Raw genomic sequence first — 13271 nt, 5'->3', positions numbered from 1 at the left:
AGTGGAATCTTGGAAGTCTTAACTTTCTCATTTATACTTTGATGCCTTTTCCCAGTTTTCTAAAATGCACCTGTATTACTTTCTTCACTTAATTTTTTTTATTTTGGGGGTGCATAGTCTGGGAATGGAACCCGGGTCTCATGCACAGAAGGCGACCATTCTACCACTGAGCCACCTGTCCACCCTGTATTACTTTTAAAGTCGGAAAAACAGAATGCTTACAATTTGTCTAAATTCTTTTTAAACAATATAGTTGACCAAGATTTCACAAGTGGCCCGTGACGAAGCATAGTAAGCTCAGCTGACGGGCGGTTCTGCAACAGTATCCCCTCTCACAGCTCAGCGCACTCCGGGGCACGTTGTGTGTGACAGATAAAAGCAGAGCTGCCGGGGGTGCCAGGAGGGGTCCGAGCCCCACTCAACCCTGATACCACGAGGAACACCATAAGATGCACTCTGAAGTCATCTGTGGGCACTCGGAGACGGCACGAGCCCTTGGCACTGGGATGGTCAGAAAGGGTGGGAATTATCAAACTGGAAGGTCAGGGAGGACATCAGTGGGTCGACACTTAGAGGAGGACAGATGATGTATGCAACGGTCCAGAGGCAGAGGCACGGCGCGGGGGGTGACGGACGCCAGGCCTTACCAGCAATTCATCAGTGGACAGGGTGGAGGAAGGCTGAGGTTCCTGTAGGAGGAGGGAGCCACGGAAGGTTTTAGAGAACAGGCATGGCAGAATGAGGTGGTATTACAGAGATGTCACCTGAGAGCAGCTGACAGGTATACTCACCCCTCCTCCATATTACTGTAAGACACCAGGAACAAGGAGCCACCCTCCCATCTTCTGAGCCTTGACACTTGGGGACTTGCAGCTCATCGCCAGAGAGCTGGTAGTTACTGCCAAGGCTGTGCTGCGTGTGGTCAGCCCATCAGGCCAGGCGTGCTGGGCCCGTCTACAGTGCTGCCTAGTCAGAATCCACAGGGGTGCGTGACCTTTTTCTCCTCCACTCACCAGTTGTGTGCCTTCAGGTAAATTCCTTAACCTCTCTGAGCTTCTCCTGTAAAAGGTGATTCACTTATTTGCTCAACAGATATTGACTGAGTAGCTACTGTGTGCCATGTGCTGCTCTTAAAGCTGCAGATTAGCGGTGACCAAATCAATCAAACATTCCTGTCCTGGTGAAGCTTATAACCGAATGGAACGTAACCTTTGTAACCTCATGAGGCTGTTGGGGGACTAGCTACTTCATGGAGAGCAGCTAGGGCAGTAAGAAACAGTCCTCCTCCTCATTTTGTCTTGTGTGTTCCCCACAGCGCATGGCACAGAGAAGGCTCTCGGCAAACCTGGCAGGCTGTCAGGGCTGCGGCTTCAGACTCCCTACCTTGGCCAGGTGCGGGTTGGCCATAGGCCCACACCAGCGCCAGGCGCCCCTCCCAGGCCCTGCCAAACCCACCTGCATCCTAAAGAGGGCTTAGGGGAGGACAAGGAAGCCACTGGGGCCGTGCATCACCAGGAGGGCAACTGGCAGCTCAGCTTGGGCTGCGGGCTGTGTGCAGAGCTGCTCGTGGTGCTGCTGCTGCCCTCCCAGCTGTCCCCCCCCAGACCCTGAGGTGCTGCTGCTGCCCTCCCAGCTGTCCCCCCCTGGACCCCGCAGTGCTGCTGCTGCCGCCCTCCCAGCTGTCCCCCCCGGACCCCGCAGTGCTGCTGCTGCCGCCCTCCCAGCTGTCCCCCCCCGGACCCCGCAGTGCTGCTGCTGCCGCCCTCCCAGCTGTCCCCCCCGGAACCCCGGTGCTGCTGCTGCCACCCTCTCCCAGCTGTCCCCTCCCAGACCCTGAGGTGCTGCTGCTGCTCTCCCAGCTGTCCTCCCCCGGTGCTGCTGCTGCCACCCTCTCCCAGCTGTCCCCCCCCAGACCCTGAGGTCCTGCTACTGCCCTCCCAGCTGTCCCTCCCCAGACCCCGCGGTGCTGCTGCTGCCGCCCTCCCAGCTGTCCCCCCCCCCGGACCCCCCGGTGCTGCTGCTGCCACCCTCTCCCAGCTGTCCCCCCCAGACCCTGAGGTGCTGCTGCTACCCTCCCAGCTGTCCCTCCCCAGACCCTGAGGTGCTGCTGCTGCCCTCCCAGCTGTCCCCCGACCCCCTGAACCCTCGACCCTGTGGTGCTGCTGCTGCCGTCTCCCACTCCCCCCACCTCGGACATCGGGTGTGGGATGACAGAGGACGTTATGGCCCCACGGAGGCAACCTGGGCTCCCAGCCCAGCCCCACCCACCCCTCATGGCAAGGTGCGCCCTCACGAAGCGCGTCAAGAGGGCTCTCGAAGACAGGGGTGGGCGTCAGGCCCGGCCAGGTGTTCTGAGCTGACTGCCCACAAGCCTTGGCCTGAGTTCACGGGAGAAAGAACAGTGTGAGCCAACGCAGTAAACCTCATCCTGGGGCTTCGAAGAACGTGCTCCACCCAAAATTGAGCTGGCACGTATGTGGATGTGTAATGACAGTTTCAGCTTTCCTCACTGAGGACATGCGGTGCTCTGGGGCCAGCCTCGATTTTTTGAGCCTGAGTAATGCCCGGGAAAAGGACCAGAAAAGAATTGGGGACAGAGGGATGGGGCATGAGAGGTGACCGCCCGGGGCAAGGTGCCCAGTTCCCACCAGCCGAATCTGGAGGTGCAGCCGGGCCCTCCTTGATTTCTGGCCCCGCCTCCTCTGCAGCCTCAGGGTCCCCCCAGCCACCTCCCCAATCTCTGTCAGGTCCATGACTTCATCCACCTCACCCCAGGGCTGTAACCCCACAGCAGTGCCGGATGGGTGAAGGAGCACATTGCCCCACTCCAACCCCAGCACCCTGGGCCACAGGCTGTCACTCCAGACCCCCAAGCCCCTTCTTGTAACTCACTGTCTGTGCCGATGCCCCTCTCGACCTGGTTAACTTTTACTTATCCATAAACTCAGTTTGAAAGCCACCTCCTCCGGGAAGCCTTCCCTGATCACAAGGCCCGGGGAAGGGCCCCACTATTGGGCAACCACAGCCCTGAGGCCTACCCTGCCCACAATATTCATTACACCACAGCTTCACCCTGGCTTCCATGCTGCCTCCCCCCACCTGCCTACCCCAGAGCTGGAACCACACAGAGCCCCGTGAGCAGCAGGTGCTCAGCAGGCCTGCGTGGGAAGGCACGAGGGATGGGGTGGAGAAGCACCTGTCACAGAGACCTACAACAAGCTGAACAAGAAAGCACCAAAACCCAGCAGATTAATAAACTGGGTGAGAAGATAAGCAGAAGTGGTGGGAAGTGGCTGGGTGTGGGAAGTACAGGTCGGTCTTTGCTGTGTCCTCTCCTCCCTCCCACAGTGGGCTGGGGTAGGGGCTGGAGAGGAGGAGGAGGAGGAGGAGGAGGGGGCAGAGGAGCTTTGGAAGGTTGGGTCAGTGGGGACCCCGAGAGGCTCAGGGGGAAGGCCTCTCAGGCTGCGCAGGGTCCTGGGACTGGAGGCCATCCGCTCTGGGGTGACCTCCCAGTGCTGAGATGAATCTACTGGCACCCAGGCCCACAAAGCTGCGAAGCACAAGCTCTAGGTCAAGAAAAATGGGGATCCTCCACTGTCCTGCTAAGTTATGGGACCCCATTCCAAAAGGTGGGAAAGGAGGGAGGGGTTGAGGACAGAGGATTCCCTGGGAATGAAGACTTCTTGGGCTGGAGCCCTAAGCCTTGCGTTTCCTTCTAAGGCAGACATCCCCAGTTGCCCCTGAACACCCATTCCTTCTTCCCTGCGCAGAGAACCCTGACTGGGAGGGAGCGGTGTGGAAGGGACCGCTGGCCAGCCGTGAAGCCAGTCTCCTCGTCCTCCTCGGCACGCACTGGGCCACACGTCCCAGCCTCCCGTGAGGGAAATGTGGCCAGGTGGCCGAGCTCTAGCCAAGGGAAGGCCAGAAGAAGTGATTCTTCGCCTCCAAGACTGGGCCATGAAATCCCACGGCACCCCCTGGGGGCTCCCTCCCCTTTCAGTGCTTGGTGTGAGCGGAGTGGGCATGGCAACCCAGAGAGCGGGGTGCCGGAAGCAGCTTTGGGGGGCGAGCACCCCACCCCATCAGGAACAGCCACTTTGGACTCTGGGTGAGTAAAAATGAAATGTTTGTCATAGATGAGCCATTAAACAGACTGACTTTGCTTGTTTCAGCCCACTCCTCTCCTATGACGGGAGCTAACTGCTCACACAGCCCCTTTCAACTGGGGGTGACCAGGTGACGCAGTCCTGGGTGTTTTAGGGGTACATGTCTGCTGTCCTGAGAAAAGGCACCGATGTGGCTGGTGTCTCTTCCTTCCCACAGCAGCCACTGTGCAGTCATGCAGGAGAGGCCAAGAGGACAATAAAGCTGTCAGCCAAGACCGAGTCCAGGGCCAGCGGCAACCAGACACACCGTTAAGAGAAATAGCCCCCTATTGGCGTAAACCACTGGGGTGGGGCTTTCTGTTACCTGCAGGAAAGACAATCGGAACTGAGAAGCGTGGCAATCACTCCCACATCCCTCCACCCAACCCTTACTGAGGCCATCTCAGGCCAGCACAGCTGGGGTTAAGCACTGAAGACCCAGAACCGTGCATGGCTCCTGCCTTCCAGGGGCTTCCCATTAAGCTGGGGAGACAGGCCCAAGAACTGACAAGCAGAATGAAGTGGGAGGGGTGCCATGACGCCGTACAATGTCCCAGGGGAGCATAGGCATTGTGAGATGGGTGGGGGCTGAGGCAAAGATTTCCCAGTTCTCTTTCTGGCATTTCGGCACATAAATTCAACGCTTTGTGAAAAAAAGCAAATAAAAAGCACACGTTATTGTCAGCCAAGCCGAGTGCAATTACTTACTGTAAGTAGAGCTGCTAAACACCATCAATTGATGCAGCTGCTTCAAGATAATCAGCAGTCACTAAAGCAAGATGCACAAGTGGAGAAAATGAAAAATCATATGTTACTAGCTTAGAAATGCTGGAAATTATGAGCACCAAGGATGAAAAGACATGCTTAGATCTTCCTGCCATCTGATGTTAGCCGTTCCTGAAATATACTCTTTCTCAAAGAACATGCAGTAATTTTTCACCTTGAAGACAGAGCCAAAACCTCAACCATCCATGCCGTGACCTTCAACCATAAATGTCCAAGCTTTGATTTTTGGGTCTGCATTTCCATTAGGAGCTGTGATGGAGAGAGACAGACACACAGCAACGAGAGAGAACCTGGGCTGGGAGATCAAGGGACAGCCAAGACCAGAGGAGCAAAACCTCAGGGGGAGCGATTTGCAGAATGGAGAAAAGGTCTTTCCTCTTTTAGGACTATTTTCCCCCACATATAAACAAACGGTTTTTAAAAAGGAAAGGCATAGTTCAGCATTTCTTTATTTTCCAAATATGGGCAAGTATGAAGCAAAAGCAGAAAAAACTTCATTCACTTCAAATCCCAGTAGTTTCAAAGTGAATTAAAACAAGCAGACTCCCCATTAGGAGACGCAATCGTCTGTTTTCCAGTGTGATTCCTGGTGTGCTGGTGTGAAGTATCCCGGTGCAGAGCTGCTCACACCGGGCAGATACCAGCTCGAGTTCCGGAGGCGGCAATTCGGGGTTTCCCTTGTTCCCAGCCCAGGGTTGGGGGGGGGGTCCATGCTGGCTCCCAGATGGCAGGTGCTGGCCAGGCTGCAGCCTCTCTGTAGGACACACAGGCGGGGCAGGGAGTGAGCACAAAGGCCCGCCTTTCCCAGGCCTGTCCTCGGTTTCCCCAAGGTCTCCAGCTCAAGAAGGCTCTGGCTATTGCGGCCGCAGGTAACTCAGGCAACCTGGCTCCCTGCCTTTGGCTAGTCCTTCCTGTGCCTCAGAGTTGCTGTGCCGCTTCTGCCCAGAGAACTGGGTCTCTGATGCAGCTGAGAGCTCCTGTGGCTGCGGAAGGGTCAGTGGGACAATGTGGCCAGGGGCAGCTTTCTGTCAGCCGGGACCACGAATTCTGCTGCCAACCAGGTGAGTAAATATTGAGGCTTCGGTCTCTGCTCGCACTTCCCTCTAATAATCTGTGCTCCAGGGTGGTAGTTAAAACATTACAGCCTGCTTGTGTCAGACACTGGCCAGTCCAAATGCCTGCCTGCATTAAGCAGCCGGAAAGCCATGCCATAGAGTGTCTACACATCGTCATGCCCCCTCCCTCAAGGGCCACCCCTTCCAGGCACCCCCTGCCCCCGCCTCTCTGGAGCATAAGAGGTGGCCGGGAGCCATGGGAGCGCCCGGGAGATGGGTCCACACTGACACTCATGTCCCTGAAGACAGAGAACACACATGCTTTATCCATTGTCCTATCCCCAGCAGCTCCGGACAGTCCACTGGCACCTAAAATGCATTTTTAAAGCACGAATGAATAATAGTAATGGCTAGTGATTATTAATAAAAGCATGTGCTAGGAGGCACTGTTCTAAGCTCCTGTCATGTATTCTCTCTCTTCAGCCTCACAACAAGTCCACGACGTAAGCATTATTATCGTCATCTATTTACAAATGAGGAAACTGAGACACAGAGGGTTAAGTAACTTGCCCAAGGCACAAGAGGGTGGTGGGAGATTCACAGCCAGCCTGGCTCCGGGTCCACACTCTGGCACTGTGCTGGCACACCTGGACTCGGGTACATGACATCTGAAAGGCGTCAGCAGAGACCCCAGAGGTCCACAGACCCTGAGAAATTCTCCCAGGAGGTTCCTGATGGTACTCAACATACATTAGTTTTCTTTGTTTGACTTTCAGAACAGTTTAAAGAAAAGCAATACCTATTTCTACCCCCAAGTAGGAAACTACCTGCAATTCTCACATAACTACATAACTACATTTGATTATCAAGCAACTGTTTAAATAGTATTTCTCTGCCCAGAGATTTGAGCTCTCGGCTTTCTCAGTGGCCATGCGGATCGCTGCCCCATCTCTAAGTGGACCCCAGAACTGCTGGGCGACCAAAGGTGATTGGGGTCATCCACTTAAATGGGAAAGTACTTGTATAAATGTAATTGGATCATAATAATTCATATATTTGAATAAAGTGATGGATAAAAATTTTCATACTTAATCTAGACTTATCAAAATTTCTATACTTGTTTATGTCTATGGAAGTCCATATTTATATCTCCCCACATTTTAGTAACCAAGTCAAAGCTTAATAGTTTATTTCTATAGGACTGTCCCAACCCCTTTATTCTTGAGTGTCCAATGCAACCGGCTCTTTCATTTTAGAAGCATGGAGCGTTTATGAGCCAGTAAGTAAAAGGTTTGTCCTAATTTCAGAATCTCCTATATTAACAGATAACAAAATTAACAAGCAAGAGTTTCATTTTATTTCATAATTAAAAAATTCAAAATGATATTGCTTTGTCTCTGAAGGCTTGAAAGTTGCTGCTGGGTGCAAGAATGTAGCCAGCTGTGGTCTCCTCGGCTGGAAAGACACACGACTCCATAAAATCAAAGGGTAGGACAAACAGTATACAAACTATTTGTAAATGTGGTGTAAATGATGACTCCAACTTCAAACAGGGGTGGCGAAGAGGGGAAGCAGTGGGGGAGTCAAACCAGTGCAGAGATTTTCATCTTAGTGTGTTTTCTGGAGCTCTGGTTTCTACGCTATTGATTTCAGCTCTCCGTAAGGAAGTGGGTCACACACAGAGGCACAAAGGGCAGCAAACCAATGCCAGATGGATGCCTCGGAGTACAGAAACACGAATGTGTAAGCTGGAAAAGCGGCTTTGCAAATGTAAACAGAATTTTCAAGAGCCTCTGCTTGCTACTGCTAGCTGTGTGAAGTCCCTGAACTCTCCTCACCCCAGAGCACCTGGCAGAGGGGTGACTCCCCATGTGTACAGCGATATGACAGGACGGATGGAGGGACGGATGGAAGGATGGGTGACCCAGTCGAGAGGTCGTGGGAAGGCTGCTTGCTGGCTGCAGGACCCACTCCACTGTGCTCCTCCAGGTCCTTTTATTGATGCCTTTTAATCATTAACTTCCTCTGTGCTCCAGGGAGTCTTCCTCCTTTCATTACGGACTGCTTCTTTCCTCTTCAAAAGTCAGCAGCTTCATTTCCTAATATAACTTATGTGGACAGCTTAATTGAACACCACAAGTACATGGAACCTTGGGTAGGGCAGGAGATTTTGTTGGTTTGTCCAGAGTGATGCTCCGATAAATCCGACAGTGATTTGAACAGTGAATAAAAAAGTATGTGCAAAGTCCCCTTTGGGGAATGGTGAGAAAGGGGGAAAATTCAACTTCCCCAAGTTGAATTCTTGATATTCTCACAAGCAGTGTGGACAACCAAAGCTATAGGCTGAGCCCCCAGTCTTGGGGTTTGTTCATATGAAACTTAACCCCACAAAGGATAGGTCAAGCCTACTTAAAATTAGGCCTAAGAGTCACCCCCAAGAGAGCCTCTTTTGTTGCTCAGATGTGGCCTCTCTCTCCAGCCAACACAACAAGCAAACTCACCACCCTCCCCCTGTCTACATGGGTCATGACTCCCAGGGGTGTGGACCTTACTGGCAATGTGGGACAGAAATCCTAGAATGAGCTGAGACTCAGCATCAAGGGATTGAGAAAACCTTCTCAATCAAAAGGGGGGAGAGCGAAATGAGACAAAATAAAGTGTCAACGGCTGAGAGATTCCAAACAGAGTTGAGAGATTATCCTGGAGGTTATTCTTACATATTAAACAGATATCACCTTGTTAGTCAAGATGTAATGGAGAGGGCGGGCCGCGGTGGCTCAGCGGGCAAAGTGCTTGCCTGCCATGCCGGAGGACCTCGGTTCGATTCCCGGCCCCAGCCCATGTAAAAAACAAACAAACAAACAAAATACAATAAAACAAGAAAATGTTTAAAGATGTTTCCCTTTCTTCCTCCCTTCCTTCCTTCCATCCTTCCTTCCTTCTCTCTGTCTTTCCTTCCCTTCCTCCCTAAAAAAAAAAAAAAAAAAAAAAAAAGATGTAATGGAGAGGCTGGAGGGAACTGCCTGAAAACGTAGAGCTGTGTTCCAGGAGCCATGTTTCTTGAAGATGATTGTATAATGATATAGCTTTCACAATGTGACTGTGTTTGTGAAAACCTTGTTTCTGATGCTCCTTTTATCTACCTTATCAACAGACTTGAGTAAACATAGGAATAAAAATGAATAATAAGGGGAACAAATGTTAAAATAAACTTAGATTGAAATGCTAGTGATCAGTGAAAGGGAGGGGTAAGGGGTATGGTATGTATGAATTTCTTTTCTGTTGTTTTATTTCTTTTTCTGAATTGATGCAAATGTTTTAAGAAATGATCATGATGATGAATATACAATATGTGATGATATTGTGAATTACAGATTATATATATAGAATGGAATGATCATACGTTAAAATGTTTGTGTTTCTTTCTGGTCATATTTTTAAAAAAATTTTAAAATAAAAAAAAAAAAAATGTCAGCAGCTTCCCCACCAGGCCCCAGAGGGCTCAGGGTAGCTGCAGGCTCCGAGGGTGGAGGGACACAGGCCAGGTCAGTGGCTCGGGTAAATCTCCCTGGCCCTCTCTGGCCTCTGCACAGAGCCTGCAATTCACTCCAGCTCACAGGTGCCGGCTCACGGCTGCCCGTGGTGCCTGCAGGCCGAGGGGCTGCAGCAGACCCTAAACCCACCCGTGAGGCTGCCCAGCAGGTCCAACAAGGGTGCCCGGGAGGCGGCATCTGAGCGCAGGCCTGCCCTCCGGCCGGAGGCCATGCCTCCCTCCCCTTTACTCCCTGCAGGCAGGTGCCTGAACGTTCTCAGCTGCTGCAGTCTTTGACATTCCACTGGGTTCTCCTCTCAGCACCTTCAGTGCATTCCCTCCCCAGGCCAGATCCCAGACCAGCTTCCTTCCAGCCACTGTCTCCAAAGTGGCTCAAGACTCATTCAGAAACTTAAAACAGCCCAGTGCTCTCCCACCTTGCTGAGTGCAGCTCTCAGCCGGCTTCTAAGGCCTTCTGGGAACCAGAACGGCGGGCCCAGCAAACCTTGTTTCAGATTGCTGTGGGGCTATTCGTCCTGACTCAGTGACTCTGACACTAACAGAGACCCCCCACCAGAAGGGGGGGGCACGTCCCAGACCCACCGACCCAGAACAGGGCAGATCCGGGCGAAGAGCGGACAGTCCCCCGCCTGCCGCCACCCCTCTCCAGGGAGTCATATAGCTCTCACCCTTCCTATATCGCGCTCTCACCCTCCCTGGCGCTTTCATTTACAAACTGCAGGCATTAATTAAACCTCTTCTAGAAAACAGATTTCACCAGCCGCAGGAATTCTGGGTAAGAGACCGTCTGGGTGAGAAAGCTTAGCCGGTGACAGGCAGGGCAGGGCAGGTCCCCATGCCCAGCTCGGAATCCCAGGCCTTCCCAGGGCGCTGAGAGAAGGGGCACAGGCTGAAGCGCACATTTAAAAATGGTTAAAGTGGCTAATGTCGTGTTCATTACGGGTTACCACAACAAAAAAGGGGAGGCGGGTACAGGTGCTCCCACCTTCTCAGCTGCCAGCTGCACCCCCAGGGCTGACCTTGACAGAAGCAAGAGGGCTGAACTTGGCTCCAGCGGCCAATCAGGTCACGGTCACCCCTGACAGTAACACCATCCCCCAAACACCCGCCACCCCCCCACCAACAGAACTGCAAAGCACACGGCCAGGAAACAGGACAGACGGGGCACTGGAGCAGGCGGTGGGAAGGGGCACGGGGTGGGAAGGGGCAGGGGGCTGGAAGGGGCGTGGGGTGGGAAGCAGCTACCCCTGGGGTGAGGGCGGTGTGAGGCACTGCTGGTGGCACCCCGTTTCCTGACAGCCTCCATGGCTAGCGGGCAGGGGCAGGGGATGCAGAAGGGGACTTGCGCCACAGCTCAGGACCTACTGGTCAAGCTGATGGATTCACCTGTCAGCCGATGGCCTTAGCTCCCCAGGTGTCCATCCTCACCCCAGCCCAGTTTTTTGACAAGAATTGTTTCCTTCAAGGAAATTCTGGAGTCCTCCCCAAGGCTATAGACTCAGCAGTTGAGTCTGACCTACGTACTGAGCTCTCTGCCTCCAATCACACTTCTACAAAAATGAGTTTGCCTGTAGGTTGATCATGTATAATTACTTGAATTTAAGGATAGTTTGAAAACAGTGTAGTATCATGGACAAAAACCTGGACTGTAAATTCAGACGGACTGGATTCATTTCTCTCCTGGACAGACACTGAGTGCTGAGATGTAGAGGGTCGGGGCTGGGTCCCCAGGGTGGATGCCCACCCCAGTCCTGCGGGGCTCCTGGATGGGGCATCAGCCGGTCAGCCCCCCACAGAGCACTGGCATGAGGCTGAGGGCGAAGCTCAGGGGAACCCTGGTGCACCCCGGTGTGACCCTGGGCAAATTGCTTATTATTACTCAAGAATAATAAGTAGTGAAGCGAATTGCTTCACTACTCAATGGTGAAGGGAAAATGAGCTCATTACTACTCAAGTAAGTCAACAGAGAAAAGAGTTACAGACACTGCAGGTTCACAAATGCTCAGTGTCCTGCTCCAAGGGCCAGATGTCCAGAGGCCTGCCTGTCCCTGGTGCCCAGACCCCACCCCACCCTAAGGCATCAGGGAGTGTGGTCTGGCCAGGAGCCAATCCCTGCAATAGAAATATCCCCACATGTTCGTTCTGTAAGACAAGCAGGCAATTAATTTAATGCAAGTCTTAATGAAAGGAAAGAAAGGGACTGGGAAGACTCCTGCGCTGCCCTGCCATGCTCTTCCGCCTCTCAACCCATGGGCTTGACGCTCTCCTCCCAGAGTGCCCACAGGGCAGCAATACCTGCTTCCAAACCCGCCCACGGTCACGTCACGCTGTGAGAGTGGGCCCAGACACCGTGCGCTGCTCGCGCGGGCGATGAGACCCTCACCCGGCACCGAGCCCCTTCGCCACCGCAACTGACCGCGCGCCAAAGCCGGAGAACCCACAACACGCGCGCCGGCGGGGCCAGTCCTTCCACCATCCACAGGCTCAACTCCAGAGAACGCCCAGCCGCGAAGACAGGGATCTGCTCCGAGCAAAGCCACTGTTTGTGGACAAAGCCGGCTGATTTGAACGATCGCGTCACAGCAAGTCACAGCAAAAGCCATGCCGTGGGGTCTAAACCACGCGCTCCCACCCCGGGCATCCGCGCTACCGCCCGCGCGCCCAGCCGCCCCGCGCCCGCAGCCGGCACCCCGCGGCAGGTAGAGCCGAGAGGAGCCCACCCAGCCCCGAGACAGGCCGCGGAGAAGTTCCCGCCGCCTTCTTACCTAGAGACCCACGGGCTGGGGGCTGCCTGGAAGCTGCACACTCGGGACTCGAGTTCCGGCTGGATTGTGCAGACAGGAGTGCGGGGGCCGAGCGGGAGCGCGTCGGCGGGACGCGGGCGGAGCAAGGCCAGGCAGAGTGGGGCAGGGGCTGGGGGTGGAAAAGCTGGAGGCGGCGGGGCGGGGGCAGGCGCCCGCCTGGGGGTGGGGGCGGGGGCTTGGGGGATGGAGGTGGGGTCGCGGGCAGGGTTAGGGCGCACCGGAGCTTGGAAAGCGGGCGCCTGGGGGGAGGGTGGGGAACGGGACAGAAAATCTGCGGGGAGCGGCTTGGGCCGCAAGCGCGAGCGGAGAGGACAGGGGTCTGGGGAGGGCGCGGGAAGGTGCAGGGAGCTCGGTCGCGGGTTCAGACCCGAGAGAGCCCGGCCCGGCTCCCCCTACCCGTCTCCCACCGGGGACACTGCCTCTTCGCCCCGGCTTCGGCAGCGTAAGGGGAACTCCCTGCGTCTCTCAACGCCGGACCCCGGGGCCCCCGCTCGCCCCGGACCTCCGCACGGCTCAGTCCCCGCGGCGACCGCCCAGGTCCCGGCCCCGCCACACTCACCGCGCGCAGCCCTGGCCGGGCCCCGGCTCCGCTGCGACGCGTCCCCCTCGGCGCCTGCCGCCTCCTCGGCCCGCGCGGGGCTCCGGGGTCCCGCACCGCCCCCTGCCGGCTCCGCCGCGTTCCCGGCTCGGCCCGCCCCGAGCCCGGCGCCCTGGAGCCCCGCCCCGGAGGTGGTGGGGCGGGGGTGGGAGGCCGCCCGCGCCGAGGGGGGGCGGGCAGGAGGCGGCTCGGGGAGGCAGACCCTGGCCCGCCTGGACACGGGCTAACGTGCGCAGCTCCCGGCGCACGGAGGCCACGGTCTCCGGCCCCCGAGTGCACCAGGGCCGCGCCCACCACCTCTGCGCGCCCCACAAAGCCGCACTTGGGATC

The 13271-nt window shown here is 55.3% G+C and overlaps 1 protein-coding gene across 2 annotated transcripts in view; it reads right to left on the bottom strand.

The window, feature by feature from the left end:
• Nucleotides 1-12974, bottom strand: part of PXYLP1 (2-phosphoxylose phosphatase 1) — a 92448-nt gene extending 79474 nt beyond the window's left edge. Inside the window, exon 1 of one of the 2 annotated variants that reach the window (XM_077130265.1) lies at nucleotides 12903-12974. The gene's annotated coding sequence lies outside the window, so the exon portion shown is untranslated. Of the gene's footprint in view, nucleotides 1-12304; nucleotides 12393-12902 lie in introns of those variants that run through there. The other variant, XM_077130266.1, reaches the window with a different exon arrangement.
• Nucleotides 12975-13271: the final 297 nt, after the last annotated feature.

The sequence above is a fragment of the Tamandua tetradactyla genome, chromosome 15 (genome assembly GCF_023851605.1).
Source record: "Tamandua tetradactyla isolate mTamTet1 chromosome 15, mTamTet1.pri, whole genome shotgun sequence".
NCBI lineage: Eukaryota > Metazoa > Chordata > Mammalia > Pilosa > Myrmecophagidae > Tamandua > Tamandua tetradactyla.
This window is presented reverse-complemented; position numbering and strand designations above follow the sequence as displayed.